Source organism: Elephantulus edwardii, unplaced genomic scaffold, assembly GCF_000299155.1.
Source record: "Elephantulus edwardii isolate Elephantulus edwardi_28Jun2011 unplaced genomic scaffold, EleEdw1.0 scaffold00431, whole genome shotgun sequence".
NCBI classification, from domain to species: Eukaryota; Metazoa; Chordata; class Mammalia; order Macroscelidea; family Macroscelididae; genus Elephantulus; species Elephantulus edwardii.
Genome location: NW_006400181.1, coordinates 11827 through 23865, shown reverse-complemented (window position 1 = coordinate 23865; position 12039 = coordinate 11827). Strand labels below are relative to the sequence as shown.

The following is a 12039-nucleotide window of genomic DNA, read 5'->3' as shown; positions in this document are numbered from 1 at the left end:
TGCTCATTGAAATGAAAAATAAACAACATAAATAAAAAAAAAGATCTAATACCTTTTTATAACTGTTGTTGTTTCCCCAAATTCATAGAGTTTCCATAGGCATGTCATTTGGGAAGTGGATGTCATTCCTGCTTCCTAACTTGTTTTACAACTGAGAGCTCCACCAAACACTATCCACACTTAAAAATCATTATGGTACAAGGTTCAGCATTACAGCAAACCCAGATTACCTCAGTACAACAAAGTAACAAAGTGTGATGTATAAAGTAGAAGACTGTTTCTCCAAAATATAAAAACAATAGTCTAACTTAGCAGTGGTTAAGTGCCATTAAGTTGAATAAGACTCATAGAAACCATGTGTTTTTCACCATTGTAAGAATATGGAAACAGCCAGAACATCCAACCACAATAGACTAGATTGAGAAATTATGGAACATTCACACAATGGAATACTATGCGGCATGCAGGAGCAATGCTTTTGTAAATTATTACCTAGCTTGGTAGGGATGGGAGAGCATTATTCTAAGTGAACTAACTCAGTCCCATAAGGAAAAATATCATACAAAGGCATTATTGTAGAAAGACTATGAGGATCCAAGGTGGGAGGGTGGGAGCAGAGGGGTCAGGATGGGCCAGAGTTGAGCCGGGTTAACCATTGAGTCGCACAATTGGAATGAAATATTAGTGGCCTCTTGGAGGCAAGGATTCTGAAGCTTCGTCTGACATACTTTGGACCTGTTGCAAGGAGTGACCAGTCTTCGGAGAAGGACATCATGCTGAGGAGGGTGGAGGGACAGCGCAGGAGAGGAAGACCCTCAATGAGATGGATTGCTTCACTGACTGGGCTAGTGGGGGTAGGCATGTCAAAGACAGAGAGATTAGCACAGGTTAGAGCGGGGTTTAGGGCTGTTGCACATAGGGTCGCTATGAGTCACAGGCGACCTGATGGCACATAACAACAACAACAACAAATTTATGTGTTCCATTGCTATCACTGAGCAGGAGTTGCATCCACCCAAGGTGTTGACCTTGGGTCCAAGTAAGATGAAGTCATAGAGAAGTACCTATTGGTCTAGTGGTGAGGATTTCTGTTTTCTTGTTGTTGATGTGTGATCTAAATTGAAGGCTGTAGTCTTTGGTCTTCTGCAAAAAAGTTTTTAATTCCTTCTCTTTTCCAGCAAGGAAAGTTATGTCATCTGCATAACAGATTATTGATGAGTCTTCCTCTAATCCTGTTGCCACATTTTTTTAATCCTTCAGAGGTAGTCTTTAGTTTTCCCTCAATTGCAAATTATACAATTGCCATATACAGAATTAAAGAGCATGGCCAACATCACCCTTTTGATAATCTCTAAACCAACAGTCACACCCAAGTCCGCTGGCTTTGAAATGAATATTCTTAAGCCACCATCCAAACTTGTCTCTCGTAGATAATAAAGACCATTTTGCCGGTAGTCTCATTGAATCACAAGTGCAAAGAAACAGAAATAGTTCTGAAGCTTCTGGTGATCTTAACACATTTAACTCTCCTCGTATTACAAATATCATTAGAACACAAAGACAGGTAAAGGTTAGATAGAAAAATATCATTACATTAAAGAGTGGTAGTATGAATTGAACATGGTGACAGTTTCATTACAGCTCCTCTCATCATTCAGTCTCTTCTCACATCTTTTGAATCTTAACCAGCTTTATGTCTTACTTTCATCAACAGAATGGTGTGAAAGGGGACTTACTAACAGAATTCCACGCTGAGGCTTCAAGGGGACATGCAACTTTTGCTTTCTGCTCTTAGAATGCTGCTGATACGTAAGAAGTCCAGACAGTGCTGCCTGAATAGATGACCCACCTCAGAGTCCCTCTCAGCCTCTGTACATGTGGGCCACCCATTCAAATCATTCAGCACAATTAAACCATAAAATAACTACATTTGAGCCCAGATGAAACTGCAGGCAAAGCTAAAATGTATACTTAGGAAATAGTGGAGATATATGATTTATTATGCAGCAATAGATGACAAAATACAAGTAAGCTCTAGCTCCAAGAAAGGAGGAAATAAATAAAGTAGGAGGCTACATCCCCCATTCTTCTTAACAGAGTCCCTTTTCTCAAGTGATTTGCTCTACAATCAGATTAACTAGGTATTGAGAAATAATACAACCCTGATGCACACTTCTCTTAATTTTAAACCTTGTAATGTTTCCTTGTTCTGTTCACACATTAGAAAGCCATTTTGAATAATAAATTGTAAAATAATTTTGTTGTTGTTGTGTACCGTGGAGTCAGAACAAACCCATAACTGTCGACCCTCCAGCAGGTTTCCACAGGCAGTTAATCTCATGAGAGGAGATTGCCCATCCTTCTCTCACAGAACAGCTGGTGGCTTTGAACCATGTGCCTTTGGAATTGCCTTGTAGCTACTTGCCAGTAGGCAACCAGAGAATATCCAATAATAAACTCTCACTCTATTCATGCTGTTACTATTATTCCTTAAAGAAATTTATCTGAACCAGAAAAAAAGGACTCTGAAAATTGCATTCTTGAAATGTTAAATGTATGCAAAACTTACAATCTGAGAATCATGTTAACATAATTATGATATGTTAAAGAAGGAGAGAGATATAGTCTAATTGAAAGTCAGTGTGCAGATGAGGATAAGCCACCATCACTTCTCAGTATTGAGTGGAATAGCAGGGAGAGTCGAATGGAGATGATAGAAAGCTTTAGTACTCTTTATCCCTTTCTATTGTTTGTTTATATTTCTTTTTCTGTTTTTGCCTGGAAAGATATTCCCTTTTCTCTTGCTCAAGTACTGAATAAAGAGTGGGTTTTTTTCCTTTCCTGATTCCATTTCCTCTCTACTTTTCTCATTTCTGCTCTCTTTTCCCATTTCTCTACCATCCATTCCATTATAGTTAGTCTCTGATCACAACTAACTTGGTTTCAATCATGTTCTTGCAGGTGACTGATTTTACTTATCTATCTTTATTTTACTAACAGTTTTAGTTTGCTTGGCTCCACAGTCAATACTCTTGGTAACTGCAGCCAGGAAACCAGGAGACGAATTGCATTGGGGAAAGTCAGCTGTGAGGGACCTCTCAAGAGTACTGAAGAGCAACGACGTCAGGCTGGAGACTAAGATGTACTTGATCGGGACTATAGTCTTCGCAATTACGATCTATGCATGAGATAGTTGGAGAGTCACTAGGGATGATAGAAAGAGAATTGACGCCTTTGACCTGTGGTGCTGGAGAAGAATATTGAATAAACCATGAACTGCTAGGAAAACAAACAGGTTTGTCCTGGAGAGGGTGAAGCCGGAATGTTCCTTGGAGTCAAGGATTCTGAAGCTTCGTCTGACATACTTTGGACATGTTGCAAGGAGGGACTGGTCCTTGGAGAGGGACATCATGTTTGAGAGAGTGGAGGGACGGCTCAGGAGAGGAAGATCCTCGATGAGATGGATCGATTCTGTGATTGCGGTGGTGGGAGTGAGTGTCAGAGACGGCTAGGTTGGCACAGGATAAAACGGCGTTTAGGGCTCTTGTACATAGAGGGTCACTGTGAATCGCAAGCGACCTGAGGGCACATAACAACAACAACAAAAATCTTCCTCTTAAAAAGATGTCCTGGAGGCAAAGAATTATGTGCTTGGCTGATAAGGGAAAGGCGAGTTGTTTGAACCTATCCAGAGGCTTTACAGGAGAAAGAACTGAGAATCCGCTCCCATAAAGATTACAGCCTAGGAAAGTAATCTGTTGCATGAGGTAGTTTTGTGCGTGTTTTTTTTTTTAAAGTACTCTCTGGCATCTTAACGATAACAATCACTTGAATTCTATATTCATCAAAGTGAGCCTTATGTGGGTTGCAGATGCCTATCATCAGTTAACTGTAGGCAGCAAATTTTATTTTACCTCATCACGGATTTTTTGATTTCACGTTATCCCAGTCTATGTTTTATGTTCCTACTCTGGTGGCGTAGGCATGAGGAATTAGGCAGTTAACCCAAAGGCAAGAGATTGGGATCCAGCAGCTTCTCTGTAAAAGCGGGATTTACCACTTTTGAAAAGGCTTTGAAGGAAACACAACAGCACAGTTTAGTAGAGAAGCAGAGTGTTAGAAGTGCTGCCTATTGTCTGAAATATTCTGGTCTGAGCCCTTTTGAGCCTCCAGAGAAAGATTTCCCAAGTCAGGTTAGCAGCAAAGTGAAAGTAAGGGCCAGATAATGTCCACAGGCACTAGGGTCATTAAGGTGGACAACTAGTTAGTGCCGTTTGGCAAGGTTATATTTGGGCAGCGGCTGGGGAAATGATTAATTTTCAAAGGCCTGTTATTAATTCCTACACTGTCACGTATTTATAATCTACTCTTCACAGTGAAATGCCATCAAGCATTTCATTTTATAAATACTTAATACTTCGTACTTAAATAGTGTACAGATTTCTTTTTGGTAATTAAAAAAAACTTTTGTTTCAGTTTTAGGCTGAGCCTAATATGAAATCTGTGTTAAAAGCTTCAGATTGCTTTCCTCCAGAATAGAAATGTTCTCCTCCCATCCATGATAATTTTAAGGGGCTATTAAAAAATCCTTTTGCAAATGTATTGACTACCTTAGGGATTTTAATATTTCATGTCTCTTTTAGTAAATTAGCATCATGTATGCTAGCTTATTTGCTTATAACTTTCTGAATTTTCTTTCAGATTTATGTACTGGAGAATTAGCAAAGTTAGCACATCATAGTGAAATCCTTCTTGATTCAGTCTGGAGATATTATGACGGAGGACATTCCAATCTATTGGTAATGACTTAACGCATCTTTCATTGGTTTGTGGAGAGCACACTAGTAATTTTTAGACCTATTGCTTATTTTTTATTGTTCTGTCTTCTTCCATAGTGCTGTAACTTATCTTGTAACATAAAGCAATTTTATAAGTAGAAAAATAATAGAGCATATTTTAGTATTAAGCTTACATAATTTATAACTAGAATTTCAGTTGAGAACAGGAGGCTTAAAGGAAGGACATCTTCAATTTGTGTCAGTGAATTTTACTGAATACCATTCTGTGTGAATGTAGCTTCTTTTGTATTCGTATTTTTAAAAAATAAGCTTGTTGATATGCGACTATCTTCAAAAATAAAGAATTTTATCACTTTCAATAAGTTTATTATCCTAATAGATTCTACTGAAACAACCAAGGTAAATTTAGGCATACATTATTATTAGTTAACTCTGAAAAAAAGTGAGCTTGTGCTAGAAATTATACTTTATCTGTAAGAGCAAGTTGCTCTTACCATGCTGAAAATATATGCAAAATTGCAAAGAAATATACGTCTATATTTTTATTAAAGGAAAATTTTAATGGTTAGTGTTTAGAAATACTGTAAACTAGCCAATATATCATCAAAGAAATTTATTTTTATCTAATGAAATATTCAAACTTAATGTTTTATCTGATTATTAACTAATTAAATGCATATTCGGGCTTTGTTTTCTTTTGTTTCATTTGCTGATTTCTTTATTTAACTTTTTATGTATGTATACAGAGAAATTTGAGAATTTTGTAAAACAACTCTTCAATCAAAGAATAAAATAAAAAAGATATTGTATGATATCTGATGTGCATGGTGTCAGAATAGTTCATATTACCTCATGCATCACTCATTATAGTTCTGAATTATGTCTGGATATTGTAGTCATAAAAATGAGAAAAATGAGACTGAAGGAAGTTAATCAGTTATAATTATGATTCACAATTAGTCAATTTACATTTTATCACTCCTTATCTCTATTGGTGTTTCTAGTCTTAAAACCACTTATGTAAAATAAGTTTAATATTTCTTTCATCAGTTATTATTTGACTTTTTGTAAAAAGTTGCTTCACGATATGCAACAAAAAACGAGTTTTTATGACACTACTTTGTGCCACTTGAATTGATTTACAGTTTCAATATTTGTGTTTACAGCAGTCATCATAATAGTAAATTCCCATACAGGATAGAATTTGAAGAGGTCTTTTAGATGAAACAATATAACCTATTTAAAAGTTAGTATCTTCACAGAAAGAAATGGAAAAGTAGATCAAGAGAACTAGAATCAGAAAATTGTTCAAGTGTGGTAGATTGACCCAGTAATATTATTATGAAGTATTAAACATCGGCTTTGATTCACTGCAAATCTTAGAAAAAACAGATGTGAACTTTACACAATCCTGCAAATGATCTCAGCCATGCTCAAGCCTATTGTGATCACCATGGTCTCAGTTCCTCTCATTGAGGGTCTTCCTTTCTTTCACTGACCAGGCATGATGACTCTCTCCAAGAACTAGTTCACCCTGGGAATATACCTAAATTATGGGAGACAGAGTTTCATCATCCTTGCCTCTAAGAATAACTCTGGTTGCATAGCTTTAACAAAAGGTACATCTGTTCTTTGGCAGTCAATGGGATGGCCAACACTCTTTGCCAATATCACAATTTAAGGTATAAATTCAAAGCAAATGAAACTAACGTAGATAAGACATATCTTATTCTTAAAACTGAAGTTTCACCTCTTTAGCAGTTTAGAGAGGTCCTTTACAACAGATTTCCCCAACGCAACTAATTCTTTGATATCTTGACTATGGTTATCATCGATGTTGATTGTGGATCTAAATAAAATGAAATTGTTGACCCCATAATAATTCCGCTAATCATACTCTTCTGTGATTCTTATGCCCTCTCCCATTTGCTGCATAGCTCGAGAGTATGGAGTGTTCACTAGATTGAGGAAAATTGGAAAGAATATTTTGTTTTTTGTATTCACAGAGTGTTACTTTCTGACCTTGAAAAATCATTTAGTTCCTCTTTATTCCAATTACTTTCTTTTTACTTAAAAACCGTACTGGGAAATAATCCATCCAATTAAATGAGGGACTCTAATAAAACTATAGCCTTTGTTATGGATTGCATCTTGACAAAAGAACACACACACACACAATACAAAAATCCACTCAAAAGCAGAATAATAAGCAAAACTATGACAAATAGGTAAAAGTCTTAAATTCTCAAGAATTTACTTTGACTCAATTTCACAATCAACATTTACTTAAGTATAGTCAAGAACCTAAAAGGCATATTGCATTGTGGAAATTGGCTGCAAACCTTTTTTAAAGTGTAGAATAATAAAGTTGTCATTTTTAAGCCCAAAACATGCCTGCCTGGTCCAAATGATTACGTTTTAAATTGCCTAATAGTTATCAAAACTGGCCCTTTTTTTTTAAAAAAGCCAATTCCTTCAGAGCCATCTGAACTTTCTCCTTTATCACCATTGCCTCTTGATCATAATTGTTCCATGAAATTCTTCTGTGTCAGTCAATTCAATTCTTTTTGGTAAAGTGACTCTGTATATGCCCTCCATCTTGTTTTTAATCCTTCCTGGATCATTTAATATTCTGTTGATAGCATCCTTAAGTGTTGCAACCTGAGACTTGAGGCTTGAATTTATACTTCAGTTCCTTCAGCTTAAGAAATGTCAGAAGAAAAAACAAAACAAAACAAAACAAATCCCACCAAGTGTGTTTAGCCCTTTTGATTTTCTGACTCCATCTCTTGGCATTGCATTATAATACTTCGCTCTGTCTTCCCAAGCTGTCCTTTGAAATCCTCTGTTCAGATCCTTAACTTCTTGATTTCTACATCTTGCTTGGAAGGCTGGAAGAACAGCACAGGAGAGGAAGAACACGGATGAGATGGATTGATACAGTAACTGGGGTAATGAGGGATGGCGTGTCAGAATCAGTGAGACTCAGGACAGGGCAGGCTTGAAAGCCGTTGTACATAGGGTTGCCATGAGTCTATGAGTCACAGGCAACTCAATGGCACATTTAACAACAGCCCTTTTCTTTGACTTCTAAGTGCATGAGTGCAATATTCAGAGTCTCATCCATCTTGGTCTTTTCTTCCTCTGTCTTTTGCCTTCTTCATGGATGCTCTTCTTGATATCCTCCCACAGCTCTTCTGGTCTTTGTTCATTAATCTTCAAGGCCTCAAAGCCTCAAACCTGTTTTGAAGTTCACATGGTCAAATTCAAGGTCAAATTTTGGTTCTTGTGTATTTGGTTCTCCAGTACATGGAGAAGGATAACAAGCTTGAAAGGGTGAAAGGACAGCACAGGAGAGGAAGACCCCAGATGGGATGGATTGACACAGTAACTGGGGCAATGGGATGAGGTGTGTTGGAATCAATGGGACAGGCTCAGAATAGGGCAGACTTCAGAGCTATTATATATTGAGTCACTATGAGTTGCAGGTGACTCAATGACACATAAAAACAACAACATACAAACCCTGCACAATTTAAAAAAAAAACACATAGAAAAAAATCACAAAGAAAATGTGATTCATTTAAGTTTTGACAAAGAATAAAGAGTATATCACAAACTCCAGAAGAGTGAGCAAAATACATTGTAGAAACATAACTAGAATTTTTTTTTAAAAAGGCTTTTATATGGAGAAGCCAATCCCTTGAAAGCACCATCATGCTTGTAGAGTAGAAGTGAGTGAAAATGAGAAACCTCCTCATATGATTAGGTTGATACAGTAAATGTAACAATGGACTAAATCTGATTAATTGATTTTGAGCATCTTATGACCACAAGCTGTTAATGAAACATAAAGTCAATGACTTTATGGTACCTACCTACTAATAACCAGAACAAAAATAAATATGTATTTTTACTAAAGTAACATAAATATTTTATACTATTTTCTTTATGATCAAGATGTAGTCTAAAATATATTCTGGTGAAAAAAAATTAAAATAATGTCCTTAAATTATTTTAGCAATTATTATTTTCTAAATTATTTCTTAATCACTAATTTTAAAATTATTTTAGGCCTCTTGCAGTAGAGTTGTCTATGCATAAAGGTTAGATTTATTGACATCTGTTTCTTTTAGCGCTGATTGTAGATTCAAGAAAATTCCATTATTAAACATAATATTTCAATCATAAAATATTTCACAATACATGTGTAAAAATAAGAGATGTATCATAAATTTAAAAGAAGCATAATATCATAAAACATAAATAGTATTTAATATTAATTTATTTTAGTATATTGTTATACAGCTAATTTTTTATCCAAATGTATGTTTTCTTTCTTTTCAGATATATGATCATTTGGCTCAACTGATACGTATGGAAAACCAGAGAAATACCTCCAAATTCATTCTTTTAGGACTTTCTTATGACAAAAACATACAAACATTTTGTTTCATTCTTTTCTTATCCTGTTACATTTCCCCCGTAGCAGGAAACCTTCTGATCCTAATTTCCATTCTGTGTAGTGCTCTTTTTCACCAACCAATGTATTATTTCCTTAGTCACTTAGCCTTTCTGGACATCTGCTGTACTTCCAGTGTTACACCGAAATTTATTAGTGATCTGTTATTGGAGAATAAATCCATATCCTACGGTAACTGCATGCTACAGGTATTCTCCATGCACTTCTTTGGAAGTGTTGAGATCTTCATTCTCACAGTCATGGCCTTCGATCGCTATGTTGCCATCTGCAAACCTCTCCACTACATGATTATCATGAACAGGACGAGATGCATGCTTTTTGTCTTTGCTGCCTGGATAGGTGGGGCTGCTCACTCCTTTCCTCAATTGTTCATGGCACTTGTATTACCCTACTGTGGTCCTAATGAAATCGATCACTATTTTTGTGATATCTTCCCTTTGCTAAATATAGCCTGTGCTGACACCTACGTCATTGGTGTTCTTGTGCTTGTCAATTCAGGTATGGTTGTCTTAGCTACCTTTGTTCTCTTGTTGTGTCTTATGTATTTATATTATTCACCTTGAGAAATCACTCAGCTGAGGGAAGACGCAAAGCGCTGTCTACCTGTGGCTCTCATATAGCTGTGTTGGTCTTACTCTTTGTTCCTGCAATCTTTGCCTACCTTAGACCTCCCACCACTTTTCCTGAGGATAAGATATTAGCCCTGTTTTACACCATTATTGCTCCTATGTTCAATCCCCTAATCTATACTTTGAGAAATACAGAGATGAAAAATGCCATGAGAAAAGTTTGGTGTCAACATTACTTTCCAAGGAAACTCACAACTAATTGATGTGGCCTTTCAGCTAAACGAATTTGTAATATCCAGGTGACTACTTGTGACACTGGGGAGTGCTGGTGCCTTGATAGGTGAGCATTTACACTGCCACTCCAAACGTGACAATTTTTAATCCACCACCAGATGCTTTATGGCAAAAAGATGAGTAATATCCTCCTAATCATTTTATATCCTTTGAATGTAAAATGGGAGGGACAACTCTGAATCAGTTCTTACTTGAGAGTGAATAGCAACAACTATGAAATAAAAAGAATTCGTAAGTTCTCCTACATTAGGGAACTCTGGTGGTCGAACGGATAGAGAATTGTGTTGCTGATCCAAAAAAAAGGCAGTTCTAACTCATCAGATGCTATGCAGGAGAAATAGAGGCAAATCTTCTCCCATGAGATGTACAGTCTCTGAAACTCCATTTGAGGGTCATTTTTCCTCCATTCCAATAGGTTTTTGAGCTTGAGTCTCATACTTTATGCATTCAAATACCTTTTTTAATGGATAAATGTGTGTGTGTTATGTGCTGTCAAGTTATGTGTAACCCATAGTAACCCTACATCCCAATCCTGTGTCAGAAACACCGTGGCTCCACCCAGTCCACATCTGGGTTTTAGCCTTTGGCTCTCATAACTTGGCATTAGGAACCACAAGATAGGATCTGAGACCACACTATAATCTTCTTAATCAGGTAACATCCATTCTCCCAAAATTCTGTTGGCTTCATTAACAATTAGGCATTCAGGTTAAGACATTCAATAGATAAATATAGTAAACACATTTTAAGTTAAGGTACTTAAGCATTAATTTCCACTATGTTGCTATTTGAAAAATCTAGTTAATTTTGTAGGATTGTTGTTATGTGCCATCAAGCTGTCTGTGACTCATAGTGACCTTAAATACAACAGCTATGAAGCCTGCCCTATCCTGAGCCAGTCTCACTGACCCCCACACACTTAATCTCATTGCCCCAGTTACTATGTCAATCGTCAATCATCTCATCCAGGGTCATCGTCTCCTACACCGTCCCTCCACCCTTCCAAGCTTGATGTCCTTCTCCAAGGACTCATCTCTATGTGCCCAAAGTATGTGAGACTGAGCTTCAAAATCCTTGCCTCCAAGGAGAAACTTGGTTTCACCATTCCCTATAATAGATACTTATTTGTTCTCTTGGCAGTCCAAGGTATGTTCAATACTCTTCTCCAGCACCACAACTAAAAGGCATCAATTCTTCTTCTGTCATCTTTAGTCATTGTCCAGCTCTCTGATGCATAGCATGTAATTGTGAAGACAATGGTCTGAATCGAGTGCACCTTAGTCTCCAGATGAACATCATTGCTCCTTAGCACTTTAGAAAGGTCTCTGACAGCATACTTCCCTAGTGTAAGTCATCTTTTGATTTCATGACTGCCGGTGCCAAGAGTATTGATTGATTTTGTAGGGTGCAAAAGTTATTTAGAATGCGTTCACTGAAGAAAAAAAAACCTTAGATGTACCAGTTAGGATGATGCTGTACTAAGCAAATGGAATATTACTTGAAGTTTTTAGTGATAATTTTGTTTAAAAATTCAGATTCAATGTTAAGACTTTTTTTTGGTAAATAGAAATTAATTAAAATTCATTACACTAATTTCCAATTTTTGTTTGCTCCTTTTTGATGGCTCTGATGTGTTATGTGTTGAACTACCAACTGAAAGGTTATAGGTTCAAATCTTCTGCCTTTTCTATGGGGGTCAGATATGACAAGTCCTTTCCTAAGATTTATTACTACTTTGAAAACCTAGGAGAAGGTAGCTATGAGTGTGAATCAACTTAACAGCACTGGTGGGTTTTTTGTTTTAATTGAAGTTTGTTTGATTGATTGTTATCTAAAAAATCCCAGAGTGAGTAAGTCAGTTTAAAGTGTTTCTGAATGTCAACTCTCATCCAAA

At 36.6% G+C, this 12039-nt stretch overlaps 1 pseudogene; it reads left to right on the top strand.

The window, feature by feature from the left end:
• The first annotated feature begins 9176 nt into the window (after positions 1-9176).
• On the top strand, positions 9177-10114 carry LOC102861332 (annotated as a pseudogene).
• Positions 10115-12039: the final 1925 nt, after the last annotated feature.